General features: G+C 37.4%; 1 long non-coding RNA gene across 8 annotated transcripts in view; it reads right to left on the reverse strand.

The window, feature by feature from the left end:
- The window catches only part of LOC104007069 (uncharacterized), a 197,831-nt gene that overhangs the window by 18,342 nt on the left and 160,123 nt on the right, over positions 1–19,366 (reverse strand). For 6 of the 8 annotated variants that reach the window (XR_010158245.1, XR_010158243.1, XR_008548725.2 and 3 more), the window contains 3 exons: positions 18,990–19,023; positions 18,200–18,337; positions 7,215–7,375 (listed from right to left, as the gene is read on the reverse strand). This is a non-coding gene — a long non-coding RNA (uncharacterized LOC104007069). Of the gene's footprint in view, positions 1–1,150; positions 1,634–7,214; positions 7,376–18,199; positions 18,338–18,989; positions 19,024–19,366 lie in introns of those variants that run through there. The other 2 variants (XR_010158246.1, XR_010158244.1) reach the window with 2 other exon arrangements.

Here is a 19,366-nt window from a genome sequence, read left to right on the forward strand (position 1 = left end):
ACAATTATGTGTCTTGGAGTTGCTCTTCTCGAGGAGTATCTTTGTGGCGTTCTCTGTATTTCCTGAATCTGAATGTTGGCCTGCCTTGCTAGATTGGGGAAGTTCTCCTGGATAATATCCTGCAGAGTGTTTTCCAACGTGGTTCCATTCTCCCCATCACTTTCAGGTACACCAATCAGACGTAGATTTGGTCTTTTCACATAGTCCCATATTTCTTGGAGGCTTTGCTCATTTCTTTTTATTCTTTTTTCTCTAAACTTCCCTTCTCGCTTCATTTCATTCATTTCATCTTCCATTGCTGATACCCTTTCTTCCAGTTGATCGCATTACCCCCTGAGGCTCCTGCATTCTTCACGTAGTTCTTGAGCCTTGGTTTTCAGCTCCATCAGCTCCTTTAAGCACTTCTCTGTATTGGTTATTCTAGTTATACATTCTTCTAAATTTTTTTCAAAGTTTTCAACTTCTTTGCCTTTGGTTTGAATGTCCTCCCGTAGCTCAGAGTAATTTGATCATCTGAAGCCTTCTTCTCTCAGCTCGTCAAAGTCATTCTCCATCCAGCTTTGTTCCGTTGCTTGTGAGGAACTGCGTTCCTTTGGAGGAGGAGAGGCACTCTGTGTTTTAGAGTTTCCAGTTTTTCTGTTCTGTTTTTTCCCCATCTTTGTGGTTTTATGTACTTTTGGTCTTTGATGATGGTGATGTACAGATGGGTTTTTGGTGTGGATGTCCTTTCTGTTTGTTAGTTTTCCTTCTAACAGACAGGACCCTCAGCTGCAGGTCTGTTGGAATACCCTGCCGTGTGAGGTGTCAGTGTGCCCCTGCTGGGGGGTGCCTCCCAGTTAGGCTGCTCAGGGGTCAGGGGTCAGGGACCCACTTGAGGAGGCAGTCTGCCCATTCTCAGATCTCCAGCTGCGTGCTGGGAGAACCACTGCTCTCTTCAAATCTGTCAGACAGGGACATTTAAGTCTGCAGAGGTTACTGCTGTCTTTTTGTTTGTCTGTGCCCTGCCCCCAGAGGTGGAGCCTACAGAGGCAGGCAGGCCTCCTTAAGCTGTGGTGGGCTCCACCCAGTTCGAGCTTCCTGGCTGCTTTGTTTACCTAAGCAAGCCTGGGCAATGGCTGGCGCCCTTCCCCCAGCCTCGCTGCCGCCTTGCACTGTGATCTCAGACTGCTGTGCTAGCAATCAGCGAGACTCCGTGGGCGTAGGACCCTCCGAGCCTGCTGCGGGATATAATCTCGTGGTGCGCCGTTTTTTAAGCCGGTCTGAAAAGCGCACTATTCGGGTGGGAGTGACCCGATTTTCCAGGTGCGTCCGTCACCCCTTTCTTTGACTCGGAAAGGGAACTCCCTGACCCCTTGCGCTTCCCAAGTGAGGCAATGCCTCACCCTGCTTCGGCTCGCGCATGGTGCACGCACCCACTGACCTGCACCCACTGTCTGGCACTCCCTAGTGAGATGAACCCAGTACCTCAGATGGAAATGCAGAAATCACCCGTCTTATTCATTGCTCACGCTGGGAGCTGTAGACTGGAGCTGTTCTTATTCGGCCATCTTGGCTCCTCCCCACTAATGCTGTTCTTCTAGACATGTTTGAAATAGGGGCATTGCTATAATGAATGGCTAGCAAGTAGGACAACCTATAAGAAAGGTACACAAAATTAATACTTTAAGGCTATATTGCATTTGGCAATGGCAGGTAATCTATTGGGTATGGGTAGAATACTACAAATAAATGCTTCATTATTTTGCATGAGTAAAATTGTAAAAGCAGAAAAGAAGTCTTCACTGATCAGATTTTAGAGCATATTATATTTTACTTGTTTCTATTTTCTCCTTCTTGCCGGTGAGCCAAGTTTATCTGTTTCGTGAGGTTACACTTGGGTAGAGCATTGGTTGGTAAGAATCTCAATCAATTATGCTCACTGGAATGAGACAAGAACAGAAGTGTACCTTCCCCTGCCTTTTAGAAATTCAATTATGTGTATTTGTTTCGTTCCTAGTCCTTGTTTGAATGTGGACTATTGAATATAGGGCAACACTTAAACAACCAAGAGAGACTAAATTAATTTATATTTCAATCTAATGACAGTCAGATAGTCCATAGAATGAGAGCCCAGGTTTGCATGGGCTGTGTGAACTGCAGGTTTTCTGAGGATGAGGGAAATATAGGAGATACATGAACTATTTCTGTGAAGATTCAGGGACATTCAGGTGAATAAAGGTGATTGTAGGTCATTTTTCTGTGAGTCATAAGTTGCTATTTTATTGAGAGGCCCTTGGTAAAGCTGCAGTTAACATTTAAGTTGCTGTTTGATTCTTTTGTTTGTATCATACTGGTTTTCTTTTGAATGTGATATTGTTTAGAGACAGGTTACAAGGTAGCCCAGTTTTATTCAACTTAGAGGAAAGTCTGTCCTCCTGGGTTCTGAGTATAGGTTATCTGTTGGTCTATGTTTAGGGTTCTTCTGAGTTCCTATTTTGTTGTATTGTCTTTATCCATCTTTTAATGAAAACTAAAGAAAGGCTGTTTTCCAAATGCGATTTTAAAACACAATTTTAAAGTGTTCTTCTCTAGCCTAGATTTTTTTCTTGCGATTTAAACCATAATCACAAAAATCGCCAAAGTCCTTCGCAAACATTGTTTATTCATTTTCTAGTTACAGAACAAAAATATTAATGCTACTTTAAAACACAGATTTTGATTTTTTTCTCAAAGCAAAGCCTATTTTGCAGATACCCCATCATAAATCACTGCTATTTGTAATAGTCACATCCATCATTTGACCTTTCTACTGTATATAACATGACAACAAAAATCATGCTCCAAAGAGATAATATTCTCATTAAATTCTGTGTCCTATTATAGTATTTGGTTTTTAAAATCAGTGAACTCTCACTTCAACATTTTACTAATAACAAGTGGCTAATGCTTGAAAACAACAGAAATGACCTTTTTCTGCCCCATGTTAATCCCTGTGTAAAGGGCAAACAAGTGTTTTAGCATAAACCAATCCCAGAATGTAACCATGATCTAAAATATACTAACAATTAAACAATAATTCAGAGGCTTTGATTTTAAGTACTCTGTGTAACAGATTAAAAGAACGCCATCCATGTATTCCAGGAGAAAAACCAATTAAGCCAACCATATAATGAGCAATGATGCTGTCTCACATCTGCCAGCAAAAACAATCAACTTAATCTATCGTAGACTGGTATGTTTCTACTCAGTATTCTATATGGGTGACTTAAATCAACAAACCAAGTGCACAGAACCAACACTTGGTTATATGGCTGTGAAGTAACAGCTTTAAGAACCAAAGGTCTTTCAAATGGTTTATGGCTGGTGCTTTAGATCTTGGGTCAAAGTAAGAAGAAAGAAAACTTATAATATTTTTCACGCCATATTTTCTGGATATTTGTCCTCATCTTGTGGTCCTAATATTACCTTTTAGTCAATTTGAGAAAATGTTATAAACTTTTCAAAAAGTAAGTTGAGCTTAGGTGATAGGCACTGAGTTCCGCATTTTCCTAATATTGGATTTTTTCCCTGAAAATTAAGACTGAAAGTATCATTGATGTGTTATCTGTTTTTCATTTACTCCAACACTTAGATATTTATGCAATCTTAGAACTAATTTTATTTAAATCTTTAAAATTATTTATTTCTGGAAGACCGTGTCGTCTCTGAGTGATTTTTTTGTTGTTGTTGCTTTGGAGGGAGGTATCAGTACTGTATTAATAATCCAAATCATGATTCATAAGGAAGAGTCATTATTGTATCTTTAGGAACCAAAGAACATGTAAATTGGAGATATTTATATTTAGTCTTTCAGTTTCTCTGGGCCAAACGAAGAAATGAGAAATGAAACACGTAACATTCAGCCATACCCTTAATACCTTTGTTCCTCAGGCTCCCCAGGACCTGAAGGAAATAAATGGATTTCCAACAACTCCAATGAGGCAAATAAGAGCAAACTAAAATTAGCATTCATTTATTCATACTCTCAACAAATATTTATTGAGTGCCTTCTGTATTCTCAGCACAATTTTGAAATAATGCACAAATGTGCAATGTTATAACTAGATTTTCATATTAACTTTTCCACTTGGTGTATGATTTTCCTTCCGTTCATAAATCTAAGCCTAGTTTTCTGGGCCAAATAACAAAAACCTAAGAGATTTCATGAGAAGTGTGTGTGTGTGTAAAACATACAGCCCAAAACTTAATAGGTATATAAGTATATTCTTGGTTTCTTCATTTGGGAAACTGTCAATCATGGTAAAGATATATGAGCATTTTGGCTATAATCTTACAAACTTTATGTTAGCACTTTCTCATCACCTGATGTATTATATCAAATAGTATTTCACTGCATTAATGCTTTATGTATCTATTTCACATTTTTACATGATAAAAATACAACTTAAAAAATATTTATTCATTATTCATGATTATATCTTTAAGTATATGTATATTAAATATTTATCATTTTCCTATTTTTCTATAATCCTATTTAAGGGTCTGGCACATGATTAATTTCACTCATTTGAACATTTATTAATGTATATATTTATTAAAATATTTATATTTATAGTTTATTCCTACTGACTATGTATAGTTTATTCTTAATTTATTCTTATTATTCTTCTTAAGATGTTACGTTTATTGATTATATCTATACATTTTGTAAATAGTTAAATACAGAAAAACACAACATATATGATCCATGAAGACACTGCTTCTGCCTACCTTAGTAATTCTATACAGCACTACAAAAGCAACAACTTAAGGTCAAAATGAATAAGCTGATAATTGTTGTAGGACTTTTGTCAGTGAATTGTGGAGTATTCTGATAGCCAATAAAAGAGAAGATGAAAGCATTATATGTGTGTAATATTATGAGTGGCTGCAGTTATAATTTTGATTGAGAAAAATATCCAACATTAAATAGTTTTGATAGTATACAAGTCTCCTTTATAAACGTATTCATTCTTTTTTCAAACACTTGCGTGAAGTACACTAAATTTATAAGAAAAAATATTGACTATGGTTTTACTTTAAGTATTATGATGACTATTATTATATATGCTACATTTCATTGTCTATGCTAGGCAGGTGCTTTACATGCAATAACTAATTCATTAGTAAAAATGGTGTATTGAGAACATACTAGATTTTGATGCAGTTCTAAGGTCAAAGGAATATTTGGTAGTTTTTAAATTTTATAAATAATTAAAGCATTATTTAAAATAATGCTGTGGTAAGCATCTTTGCTATAAGCATTTTTGTACGTATTATTTATATTTTTCTTAGAAAATATTTTTAAAAGAATCAGCAGGGCCAGATTTATTTGGTGCATCACCGCACCATATATGCTGCTTTACCCAGTACTGCTAAAGCATGCTCCCACGCTAACATACTAACAATCTCATAGTTTTAAGGTGGCATATTCTCTATTTTCTCTGTGATAGAAAATCTTTTTATATTCATGGCTAGCCTTATTTCTTTTTCTACAAATTACCTGTTCAAGTATTCTTGAGGTCTCATTGAGTAGTTAATTTGCAAGCAACCTTTATATTCTCAAGTAAATAATATTGTATAGTTTTTTTGTTGTAACATGTTCAAAAGAAAAAGAGAGCAGTATTTGAAATTATCTTGCATATATTTGTGATGTTATTTAACTAAAATCTCAAGATAGCCTTTAAATTTCAAAAATTAAGAACAACCTTATATTACAATTTTTATGTATATTTATTATAGTTATCAGGTTGTTATAGTTACATTATTTTAAGATGCTTTGTGTGTATATTTTTAACAATGAAACCAATTATTGATGTATCTCATATATTATTTTTCAAATATAATAACTTAGATGTAGTTTAGCTATAAGAAATACTGTATATGTCAATTGCATCTATTATGTTACATCTGTCACAGTCACCATGTCCTTAGCAATATAACACATGGATAAAGTACGATTACATAAATCTTATGGGCAGGGACATTTGTTTATAACTGTCTATTTTTGGTGATTTTTATTCTTGCCCCGTATGGAGTGGGTACTGTCTATCAAGTGAGACTTGGCAGTAGCTGCAGGAGGAGCAGCATCAAGAGTGAGCACACTGATGAAAACAGAAGAGGAGCTGCAGATCAGATTTCTTCAGGAGGAGGAAGGAAGTAATAGGCCAAGGGAAGGAGAAGCAGCAGACAGAGAAAAAACTGGCCAGAGTAGTAGCAGAAGATCTAAGGAGGATGGGGAAGCAGAGGGCTTTACAAAAAGCATCATGAACAGTGTTGTATGCTGAAGGGAGATTGAATGCAGGGGAGACTCAGAGTGCCTGGAGTAAGCAACAAAGAGGTTCATAAGCCAAGTGGAATGACTCAGTCATAAGACAGTAAGGACACCTGAAAGACCACACTCTTTGGAGAAGTATCCCAAAGAAGAGAGGGTGATATGGAATCAGGGAGAGAGACACTGGGAGAAGAGCCTCTCTTCTTGAAAAGGCGCATGGAGAAAGAGGGAGGCATGGGTAAATATGGTTTATTTTTCCTGGGCCCTGGGAAGTTAAAGGAGTTCCCACCAGATGGTCCTGACTTAATGAGATAATTTAGTGGTGCGAAGGAAGGCTGAGAAGAACGTTGCAAGTCTGCGGATACTGAAGGGAAGAGAGAGGCCCCACAGCAGCTGAGAACCACGTGTAGTGAGCATGAATTTGTACTGGGCTGATTTTCGTGATTACAGCATGTTTTTTAGCATTGAAGAACTTAATGTTTAGTGTTCTGCTGTCCTGGAGATAAGAATAGAGAAGGCAACATGGATGTTAAGCTAGAGCTATGTATGAGAGTTATTGCAAACAGAGGAGGAAAGGCAAGTTTAAGTGAAATAGTCACTCAGATGGGATGACCAATTGTAGTGTCTACAACTGATTGATAGGACTTGGAAATTGACTAAGGAAACTGATGACCTGGGAGGAAACAAAGTCATTCGAGGGAGCAGTGGTCTGAAGAAGTTTATGGGGAGTGAGAACTTGAAACTCACCTAACAGTGGGGTTGCAAGGCTATGGTCAAGATGTTGGACTCTGAGGTTCTGATGATGAGGTTCAGTGCCTTAGTCTGGGTGACTTAAGAGGAGTGGAGTTGGAGATCAGGAAATCACAGGCTGACACCCCAACGCCAAACTTCAATCCACAACTCTAAGTCAGGTGGCACTTACCTGAGGTTTGTGCTGACATCTTTCACAAAGCTTCTCATGTCCCTCCCTCTCCCTTGGCCACAGGTTGACTTCATCTCCTGTGTCCTCAATGATTTCCTGCATATTCCTGTTTGTTTGTTCTCATGTTCTCAAATCCTTAACTCCATCAAGCATCCAAGAACCTTGACATAAGAACAACAACAGAAAATTGCATCAAACATTAGTTCAAGGACATTGAAAGAAAAACAACTTAAAAAATAGTTACCAATTACACAGGTAAATAATGGATGATACAGAAAGTTTTAACCATCTCCTACCTAAGCTAACAATTTAGATTTCTCCCTGTGCAGTGGTAAGTCTTCCCTGCCAATATTCATCCGGTCATCAAATTATTAGCTATGTTGAGTCTAGAGACAGAAACCAGGACCTAAGTCCTAAGAATCTCACCATACGACACACATGGTGTGCATCTGGTCCCCACAAGATGATCCCAACCCGGTGGCCCATTACTGGCCATCTAAATGGAAGTTAATGTTTCCATGCCATTGTCACTATTCAAAGGACACATGGAGAAATTACAAATGGCTACAATCTTAAGTCATCAGCCCATCTTTTAAAAAGTAAATAAGGCTCTTTTTTTTTCTCCCAGCTGCTCAGTCACTTTTTGTGACAGAAATGCCGTGTCATTATCCTTCAATGTGAACTCCACAGGAAGGCTGAAAATGAACTAAAGAGCCTGGAAAATGTGGCTTGGTCAAGATCTACCTATCAGCAAGCACTCGAGCAATGTCTGAGTGGCCTGGTAATGGAGCCCCTCACAGAGCCTGTCACCAGCCAATCACAGGCATCACTCGGAGGCATTTTCCCTTGGACGTAGCTAGCATCCTGTTTCTTCAAGTTCAAAAACTAAAGCTTCCATATACCCTACCCTCTCAACGGAGAAGCTGAATGTAAACTGTCCGTGCTAGGAAATGTGGTAACAAGCAGTGAGTAATGAAGGGTCCCCGGCTTGCTGCCTCAGTATTTCCCTGACTATTCTTTTTTTCTCTCTATCATCCCTTTCTTTTAACTAGAATTCGTTTTCTGAACTATTTTCCGTGACAGATGCTTAACGTTCACTTTGCTTTCCTGAAACGTGGCCTGGAGAATCAGGTCTTTTCAATATGCTCTATGTGTTTTTCCCCCTCTGCCAACATTAGTATTTGAAAAAAATTTGGGGACCGCATAAAGCTGGCAGGACAGAGCCATCCACACCATATTTCTTTGTTATTTGTGCTTAATATATTGTTGGCAGCCTTGTCTGTTTTAGCTTCTTGGCAGGATTTGGTCTCTCTTTCCTTGGCACTATTCCCTCGTTTTTGAACATGCAGGGAAATTTATTTAGAGAGCTTTTCAACAGTCCATTTTTAGACCCACGGATGTAAAACTCACCAGTCGACCCTGTTCCATCAAACGGCCAAGAAGCAGTCCTCATTGTAATTAATCATGACAATAATCATTAATAATTACTGACGTGCACATAAGTTTTGAATCTTAAAAACACAACATATATTTGCAACTTGCATAATGTCTCAGTAAAAACCTTCAGAAGACACTTGTCGCAAAGTGCAGAATCTCACTGTGAACTAGCGGCGGAGAGGCCATGAGGAGGCAGAACGCATTTGACAAAACGCAAAACGCCTTGAAATGCAGAAGAGTTTGGCAACATGCAGCTATGACAGTGGACTCTAGTATTTGTTGCATTTGGTTTTAGCTCATTATAAAGAAAATGTGTTGCAAATCAGGTAGAAGAAGCTGCTCCCTAATAATTAAAGCATGTGTCCTAAACGGGTAGTCAATTTCTTGACCGGAGGTAACCTTGAGCTGATAGCACATGTCAGTTCAGAGGATGTAGTGCAAGGAGTGAATTTCATCAGTTCTATATAAAAAGAGATTTCACCTTGATCACTGCTGTCTGCTTAATGGTTGTTCCAGTTCACATCTCATTTGATTAACAGAAATTTAGAGAAAAAAATTAAAACTGGTGAAAAAATTCATCAAAATGGAAAATCAGTCACTGGCATCCCTTACTGCAGCCCCACTATACTTGAGCTAACAACTTACAGCCCCTCTCTAACCTATACATAAATCGTTCTTCAGAGTTTATTCCAATCATCAAAACCTGCAAGTACATGGATCATGTACTGCCAAAAGATTCTGCATTGGCATTTAAAATACGAATTTAAAAGCTTAAAAATATATACCGCATTAAGGATGTTTATCTCTGAGATGTGGGACTGTTTTCTTTTTGTATTCTTTTGCATGTAATCCTTTTATAATTGGATGAACAATGTGTAATTTTAAGAAAGTAGAGAATGTCTTTCCTCAAGTATCAGGAGAATGAACAATCTTAAAATTAAAATCAACTTTTCGTGCAAGAATTTTCCAAACACTTGAGCAATTTTTGACTTAAATCCAAGGTTTCATGACTGAAGGTGTACTTAGCAACTATCCCATGGTGCATGCTCCAAAAACTCTACTCCAATATGCCAGTGAGTATTTTCTACTCCAAAGAATAGTGAAGTATGTCCTGTGAGCCCAACTTGACTGGCTCCTTCTTTTCCTATGGCCCACAAGCACATAATAGTTTTCATCTTTTCAAAGGGTTTATTTTAAATGGTTATTTTAGTACCTACACAATCCCCTCTGCTTTTGGTATGTTTGTTTGACAGCAAAACCTAAAACATTTATTTTCTGGCCCTTTAAGAAAGAACTCAGCAGTCACCGATGTAACAAAAAGTGGTCCATATTGAAAGAATTGTAGGATACAGTAAGCAAAAACAGAAAAACGTTTTTTCACTCAATCCCTCTCAAGGCTTTAATGTGCTATTAGGTATTATAACTATAACTAAATTATAACTATAACTATGCATCCTCCCCAAACTATTTGACCATTTAGCGTTTCCTTCTAGGCAGGCTTTATGATATATTCAAGGTTATTATGAAGTGTGGTGCATTGTTATTCGACTAAAGGAAGTTTTCTCTGTACCTTTATAGGAATTCATAAAGACAAGTTACTACATTCAGGTCGCAGATGCAGCTTTTTATGGAAAACAACATCATGTAAAACAGTGCCTCTGTCTGCTCAGAGTTCACAATCATTTCGAGAAATAAAAGACTCATTTTTTTAAGTGTAGAAATGGTATGTCTCAAAGACATCAGTAATAGAAATAAAAGCCAGTAACTAAATTTGGATTTATTCTCTTTTTTCTAGCACACAGCCTTTGGGATGGGGTAGAGAAAGAAGTGCCCTTCCTTACAAAGACAGGAAATCAGGCATCTCAGTTTTAAGAATTGCGTCTCTTTATCCACAGGGATTGGTAAACAGGCTTTTCAAAGTGTTGCTAAGAACCATAAAACTCTTGTATCTTTTGTCTGTCAGGCTTCAGAGAGAACGGGGAATGAAGAAGAGCTGAAAAGAACATGTGTAAGAGATCAGGAGAGGGTGTGGGATGTGATCTTGAAGCCCAGAGCATGGTCTGCAGAGTGTTCCAGGGACAGTAAATAGCCAAGTGTGCAGGGCCAGTGCACAGTGCAAAGAGGCACGTGCAAGTTCCAGAGCTGCCAGATAAAGCCCTGCACACAAGCAATGGGGAAAGGATTCCCTATTTAATAAATGGTGCTGGGAAAACTGGCTAGCCATATGTAGAAAGCTGAAACTGGATCCCTTCCTTACACCTTATACAAAAACCAATTCAAGATGGATTAAAGACTTAAACGTTAGACCTAAAACCATAAAAACCCTAGAAGAAAACCTAGGCATTACCATTCAGGACATAGGCATGGGCAAGGACTTCATGTCTAAAACATCAAAAGCAATGGCAACAAAAGACAAAATTGAGAAATGGGATCTAATTAAACTAAAAAACATCAAAAGCAATGGCAACAAAAGACAAAATTGAGAAATGGGATCTAATTAAACTAAAGAGCTTCTGCACAGCAAAAGAAACTACCATCAGAGTGAACAGGCAACCTACAAAATGGGAGAAAATTTTCGCAACCTACTCATCTGACAAAGGGCTAATATCCAGAATCTACAATGAACTCCAACAAATTTACAAGAAAAAAACAAACAACCCCATCAAAAAGTGGGCGAAGGACATGAACAGACACTTCTCAAAAGAAGACATTTATGCAGCCAAAAAACACATGAAAAAATGCTCACCATCACTGGCCATCAGAGAAATGCAAATCAAAACCACAGTGAGATACCATCTCACACCAGTTAGAATGGCAATCATTAAAAAGTCAGGAAACAACAGGTGCTGGAGAGGATGTGGAGAAATAGGAACACTTTTACACTGTTGGTGGGACTGTAAACTAGTTCAACCATTGTGGAAGTCAGTGTGGCGATTCCTCAGGGATCTAGAATTAGAAATACCATTTGACCCAGCCATCCCGTTACTGGGTATATACCCAAAGGACTATAAATCATGCTGCTATAAAGACACACACACACATATGTTTATTGCGGCATTATTCACAATAGCAAAGACTTGGAACCAACCCAAATGTCCAACAGTGGTAGACTGGATTAAGAAAATGTGGCACATATACACCATGGAATATTATGCAGCCATTAAAAAGGATGAGTTCATGTCCTTTGTAGGGACGTGGATGAAATTGGAAATCATCATTCTCAGTAAACTATTGCAAGAACAAAAAAACCAAACACCGCATATTCTCACTCATAGGTGGGAATTGAACAATGAGATCACATGGACACAGGAAGGGGAACATCACACTCTGGGGACTGTTGTGGGGTGGGGGGAGGGGGGAGGGATAGCATTGGGAGATATACCTAATGCTAGATGACAAGTTAGTGGGTGCAGCACACCAGCATGGCACATGTATACGTATGTAACTAACCTGCACAATGTGCACATGTACCCTAAAACTTAAAGTATAATAATAAAAAAAATTAATTAATTAAAAAATAAAAATAAATAAAAAATAAAGCCCTGCACCAACATTGTGGCCCAGGAAATGTCACCAGGGAGGTTTGCCTTGCCCTGGCTGTGGGAATAAATAGTGCTCTGCCTGTTCTTTGGAACTTGTTTGTTCAGTTTTGATCATCACATGAATGGAATCAATATCATGCACATATGTTAAGACATTGCCAACAAAACACAGGACAGACAGACAGCAAAACACAGGACAGACAGCTAGCAAAACAAAAGACAGACAGCAAACACAGGGAATTGTTCAGGTTTCAGGGAGCTGAACTCTGTGAGGTAAGTTTTACGTATCTACTCATTGTAAATAAAAGTAATGTTTTAAAAGATGTTTTGCCTTGACCTAGAACATAAGCAAGTTCCCTGACTCAAAATATTCTACGCTCCACTACTTCAATTGTTCAGTTTTCGTAACTCCCCAGATCCTTCAACAGGCATCCAGGATGCAGCCCAGAGATTTCTGGTTTGCCCTGTTTAGAAATCCAAAAAGTCTGGCTTTTTACCTTTAGATAGTTCCAAAACAGGAAAATAACCCTATTTCTTAAGTGTTAATAATATGAGAGGTAATAAAATTGATTAGACTTTAAAATACACAAAGTATGAGATGGTTAAATCAGACACACAAGAATTGGAGATTTTAACCTGTATCAGATCTTCCTGTAAACCAAGGGATAGACATAACTAACTTTGAGACACAATGAAGCGTGAAGTCTGAGACCACCTGGCACTCATACCTCACTGCGCCAGAATGTTCCCTAGCCCAAATTAAATACATGAGATCTCTAGATGATGTTACATAAGATATTATGTTACAAAGGGAACTATTTTGATCATAAAATATCTCCATGTTTTACCTTCGAAGATATATAACTGTCATTGATATTTTTAGCGGGTCACGCTCCAGAAATGCATGAATTTCAGTTTGGTTCACTATAAAAAATCTAAGTTGACCAGATATAACCTGCTAAAAGCATTCTTTCAATAATGCCTCTTCCTTATACTAGTAAATGTTATCAACAATTTATGTTAGCATGTTTTTAAAAAGACCTATTAGTAATTTTTTTCTTTGTATTCTCACTCTTGGTGTTCATATGATAGAAAAAAATAGGTTATAGGTCAGCTTCGAATCCTTTCTTTCCCATTCTTCACTTTCAAATATCATTTCCTAAGCACTTTATTATGCTTGCCTTTAAACTATAATAGCTCAGGCAGCTAAGAATTGGAAAATGGAAGCAAATTACAATTGGAGACATGGCATGGACATTAAGCCTGGAAATCAGAAAAAGGTGGACTTGAAGCCTAATTGCATGCACACTAAATGATATGAAAGGGTTATCATCTGCATAATGGAGATGATGATACATGGGCCTCATAGATTTCCTTAATGACTAAGTAAAATAATATAACAAAAATTTTTAGCACAATGTTATACTCTTAGGAAAACCCAAGAAAAAGTTAACTATTATTTTGTTATAGTTTTGAAGGTGATGGGGCATGGTTATTGGTGACCTTGAGAGACAGAAAAATTCAGAAGAGCATAAAAGAAAGTAGATAACTACTGCTCATCAGTATCCAGCTCTCCTCTACACTGGGGCATATGGGATTCTTGTACTCCTTCATCTCCTTGAAGGTAAGTGCATGTGACTTGTCCTGGCAGCTGAGATCCTATTTCTTAAGCAAGAAGTGACATAAGCCATTCCCAGGTGGAAGCACCTATGAGCCGGTGCTCACCTCTTCAGCTGACTCTTCCCAAGATTCAGTGACCATGGAAGCACTTACTGATGTGGAGGTGCCTATCAGTAACACTCAATGGAAGCAGCCTAGAATAGCCTGCTAACACATCTTGTGAATGTGAGACAGCTGTCCCGAGGATTCACAAGATACAAAATGGACTATCTTTGTGTGAGACCACACTATTTCTGAGGCTACTTCACTGAGAGTGTTTATTATTACAGAATAATGTAGACTATTTTGACTCATACAACTTGTATCGAGAGAAAATTCAGCAACTTTCTATAATTAAAGTAAGGTTGTCTGAATTTATGTGCATGCATTTTATTGTCATTTACATTTCATGCTTCCCAAAGTACAACCCAGCATACAATGTAATGAAGGAAATGGCTAAACATGCATACAGCAAATAGCAAAATTTCTTCTTGCATTTTGTGATTTCAATAAAAGTGGTATCAATGTGGTATTGTACTTAGTGTATTAAGTAGCTGATTTTGCAGACTGATTTTCATCCACAATATGCCCCTTGCACAAAGAGAACACTGCTCAGAATGCGTATTGACAAATGCCTGATCCTTTCTAGTCATGATGAATAGAATAGGTTGTCATAACAAATTGCTATCTTCTAGAACAGATTTTGAAAAAAGAAAAAGCCAATAGAGAGAATGTCAACAATCCTTGGGCTTTTCAGTTGACGATAAGTAGAGATCAATACCTTTTATTTAAATGGACATGCATTACACCTGCTATATTCTTTCTACATTGATGTCAACTTGGCATTTCCCTAGAAATTTTTCTTACAAGAAAAGCAGTATTGTATCCTTTTATTCCTTCTGTCCTGAGTCTATATGCATGCTATTTCTGTAGAAGGTTTCTACAGAAGAACCTTTCTATAGAAGGTTTTAACAGCCAGTGATACAAACTAAAATTTGAATAAAAGAGAAAGTAATTTCTTGTTAATACATTACTTTTTATTATATTTGAGATGAGAAGTTTAATTGGAATATTTATTAAGAGAGGTAAATTGTCTCAGATCATTTCAACACCTTACATGAAATATATGTACATATTTATTTCTATTTTATGTGAATAGTATGATTAACTGCCAATCATTTAGAGTTATTTATACTAAATGCTAGATTATTTTTATGTAGTATTTAAATCTATTTCTTCAATCCTAAACCAAAAATATATATTCGATTTTCTTTCAATATCTTTGTTACTTATGACTCTTATTAAGCTTAGGATTTAATGGTCCTGGTTCTGTTCCTGACACCTTATCAAATTTGTGCTGGAATTTTTTTCTTGAGCAAACTGCCACTATGTTTTAGAACGCAATGCCCTGCCTCATCTCGTGGTCACTCCTGCAATTCTCCACATCTCACAGCTCCACCATCATTTGAAATGAGACTTTGCTAACTTCTAAAACAGTTTCATTGTTCTTTCATTCTTATCTTCCCACTTCTGATCAAGATAATACAAAAGTTTACCTTTTACTTTTAGATTTTGAAGCGTTACACGAGTCTAAAGAATTTTGTGTAACATATGTGCTGAGGGTTGCCCCTCATTGTGTCAAATTTTTCACAAATCTATTTGAACTTCAGTTTCAAGATGGCATTGTGTCCAGAGGGACTGGGCATGTTGTCCAAAGGGACTGGGCATGTAAAAGAGTCATGCGACACTGGAGCATGTCGGGTAGAAAAAAAGCTCCGCTAGGACCATGATGTCTGGGGTCCCTGGAGGTCCTAGCAGAGAGTACGAGATACGTGTTACGGTCATTCATCCTCCTAGAGAAACACTGGAAAACAATATCATATCATATCCAGAGAAAGGACTCGAAAGGAGCCTAAAGAAAGATGTGGCCTTAAAGTCACTTCCTCTATGATGTGAGCATGACAGACTCTATCAGCTCTATTGTTTTAGTGCAGTTGCTATGAAACTATTCTATTAAATTAGAATAGAAATTTAATATTCTATGCTATTCTGTTATATTAAAAGCCAAGACCCTCATCAGCTGATGAGAGGAGCTGGGTCTTCTATGTGCCAGAAATTTTAGCCAGAGAGCTAAAAGCTTCTCCCAACGCTCAGCAGGAAACAGAGGGCATTTCTTCAGCTTCTGTGCAATTGTGATGGGGGAAGGGGCAGGGAACAGAGTCACAAAACAAGTATACAACACAACCAGCCTACCCTCTAGGTTGGGTTGGGTATCCAAACAGCTAGAGAGAGGGAGGCCAGGGAGAAAAAATGGGACACTGACCCCAAAGAAGACACAGGTAAGGGCCACAAATCTAAGAGACAGAGGGAGAGAGAGGAGAGAAAGAGACCATTCACAAATTGAAGGAGTTTGAGTGTAACACACACACACACACACACACACACAAAAACATATCTTTCTACGGATTAAAAAAAATAAGATTTTCTTACTATATAATTCAGTAAATGCACTGGAGAACAGCTTGGTCACCGTTGAAACCAAGGTCTGCAAAATCAAGTTAAGAAACTATTTTGAGGCATACAGCATAAAAAAGGGACTTCTGAAGGACATAAAAGAAACTTGGAAGATAGTGTAGGGTAGTACCAGGAAAACAAAATGTTTATAATAGGAGCTTCAGAGTGAAGGATCGCATATACAACTATCATCATGAAAAAGAAAAAAATCTAACCTTAGAGTATGTAAAAATTCAATGAAGACATTCCTCATAGAACACTGAGAGAAAGCTCTAGCCAAATGAAGAAACAAAAATACAAAGCTAAAGAGACAAGGATTTGTGAAGTTCAGAGAAGAGGAAATATTGGGAGAATATGATGTGGTTTAATATGACACTTGAAAGTGATGTATTCTGCAATTGTTGGATGAGCAGTTCTAAAAATGTCTATTAGGTTAAGGTGACTGATAATGTCCTTAGGATCTACAATGAGTTATTTTTTTTCTCTAATTGTCCAATTAGTTACAAAGAAACATGCATGAATATCACCAACCATGTCTATTAATACCTCCAAAATGTGCTGTGGATTTGTCTGTTTCTCCCTTAAATCTTGACAGTTTTGGCTTCCTGTTTTAAAGCTCTCTCATTAGGCACAAAATACAGTATTTATAACTTCTTTATGTTTTGGCAGTTTTATCATTAAGAGACCTCTCTCTCTCTTTTTCTCTAGTAACATTCTTTGCCTCGAAGTCTAGTTTGAATCTTATTAACATAATCTCTCTTCCTTTCTGATGTTTATTGTTTAAGGAAATATTATTTCTAATATTATATTTTCAACCCATTTATGTTTGTGTGTTGTAAACTCTTCTCTTGTGGGCAGAATACAATTGACTTTTCCCAAATTTATCCTGATAATTCCTGTCATATGATTGGATTATTCAGTTTATTGCATATAATATCATTATTGATATGATTGTTTTTAGGTGTGCTATTTTGCCATTTGTTTCTTTTTTATTTTTTGTTTCCCTTTAGTCATTCTTTTAAAAGTTTTTTTGATTATTCCATTTTATTTAGTGTATTGAATTTTTAGCTATTTTAAAAATCATTTTTGGTAGTTTCTCTAAGGAATTAAAATATGGATTTTTAAATTAGAGTCATCTTGGAGGTATTATTCAATTACTTCAGGTAAAATATAGGAAATTTCAAAGAAATATATTTCTATTTCACATTCCCATCTTTAGTGCTTATTGTCATGTATGTTATATCCATAGACATTATGAACTAAGCTAAACTAAACAAAAACACTTTATGCTTTAAAAAATCATATATTTTTAAATGAGATATATAGATGAGATGATAGGTGATTGATAAATAGATGACATAGATAGATAGATGGCATAGATAGACAGATGATAGATAGATGACATAGATAGATAGATGATAGATAGGGCACTAATGGCTTCAGTCAGACAGGGGTTGGTTTGGATTACTCAAGCAGACTTATAGGACCCCGAAGAACAGTGCCTATGAAACAAGTTTACTTTAGGAAAAGGATACAACATAGCAACTGCACTAAAGCAAGGACATGAACAGCAGCCAGAGGCTGCCCCACAAAGCAAGACCCACAGCACTCAGAGTGGGCCCCAAGAGTCCTCCCCTGAAAGACCTTATAGATGGATGCACTCTCTTATTCAAATCCAGAATCACTGACATGCACCTGGATACCTCCAAGTCTCAGCTAGTGCATTTTAAACCTATATATTATTAGTTTTTAAGGCTTCAGTAAAAAAAAAAAAAAAGAAAAAAAAAAAAGATTGAGTGGCTTAAATAACAGAAATTCATTTTCCCACAGTACCTGAGGCTGGAAATTCAAGGTCGAGATGTCAGCAGGGCCAGTTCCTTTTGAGACATTTCTCTTGGCTTGCAGATGACCATCTTCTTGTGTCTTCACATGGTCTTTCCTTATTGAACATCTGTGACCTAATCTCCTCTTCTTATAAGAAGAGATTCGTATAAGGATGCAGGTCATATTGAGTTGGACACTATCCTACTAACCTCATTTTAACTTATCTAACTCTTAAAGGCCCTATAGCCAAATACAGTCACATTCTGAGATACTAGGAAATAGAACTTCAACAAATGAATGTGAGGAAAACACAGTTCAGCCCAGAACACCCTGCTCATCATGTGGGCATAGTCTTGCTATCCAACCAGCCTCACTGCCAGAGCCCTCTGGAGACCTTACCTGGATCAGTGCAAATCCTTGATCCCATTACACAAACTACCTCCAACCCCCGCTTGTCCCCATGATGATGAAGCACACTAATAGTGAACACACTAATAGTGAACACACACTAATAGTGAACACTAATAGTGAACACACTAATAGTGTTCTGATTAATAATCAGAACATTTAGTGCCTTCACTAGGCACCAGTGCTGTGCAGGGACACTTATTTCAACAAAAGAGTCAGGTCAATTGAAGCCTTCCTGTTGTGATTAACCCTCAGTGAGGAGTGTGTGTGTGTGTGTGTGTGTGTGTGTGTGTGTGTGTGTTTGTGTATGTGTGAGAGAGAGAACACATTTCTAGATCAACACATTTCTAATTGTTACCCATGGGATGATTTGCCCAACCACTCCACTTACCATGATCAAAAGCTGATCTTCAGTTTTGACTGACCTTGCAAGGGCCAGGGGAGAGAAGAAAAAAAAAGCTCATCAGAATGGGAATTCCAACAGGAGATACCTAAATAAAGGTGGGACCCTATGGAGCTGGGTTCCCTGATAATGGATAATCCCACTTTAATACAACTTCTTCCCATTAGTCCTTTTCCCAGGTGACTACAAAGGAAGTTGCCTTATTCAGGGCAAACCAGGGGAGAACAAATACATGTATGTATGTTTGTTCTACATACATACAAATACAAATATAATTGTGTGTGTGTGTGTGTGTATATATATATATATATATGTAAATATGGATAGATTTACAACCACAAGACTGTGTTTGTGCATTGTGAACA

The sequence above is a fragment of the Pan troglodytes genome, chromosome 5, assembly GCF_028858775.2.
Source record: "Pan troglodytes isolate AG18354 chromosome 5, NHGRI_mPanTro3-v2.0_pri, whole genome shotgun sequence".
NCBI classification, from domain to species: Eukaryota; Metazoa; Chordata; class Mammalia; order Primates; family Hominidae; genus Pan; species Pan troglodytes.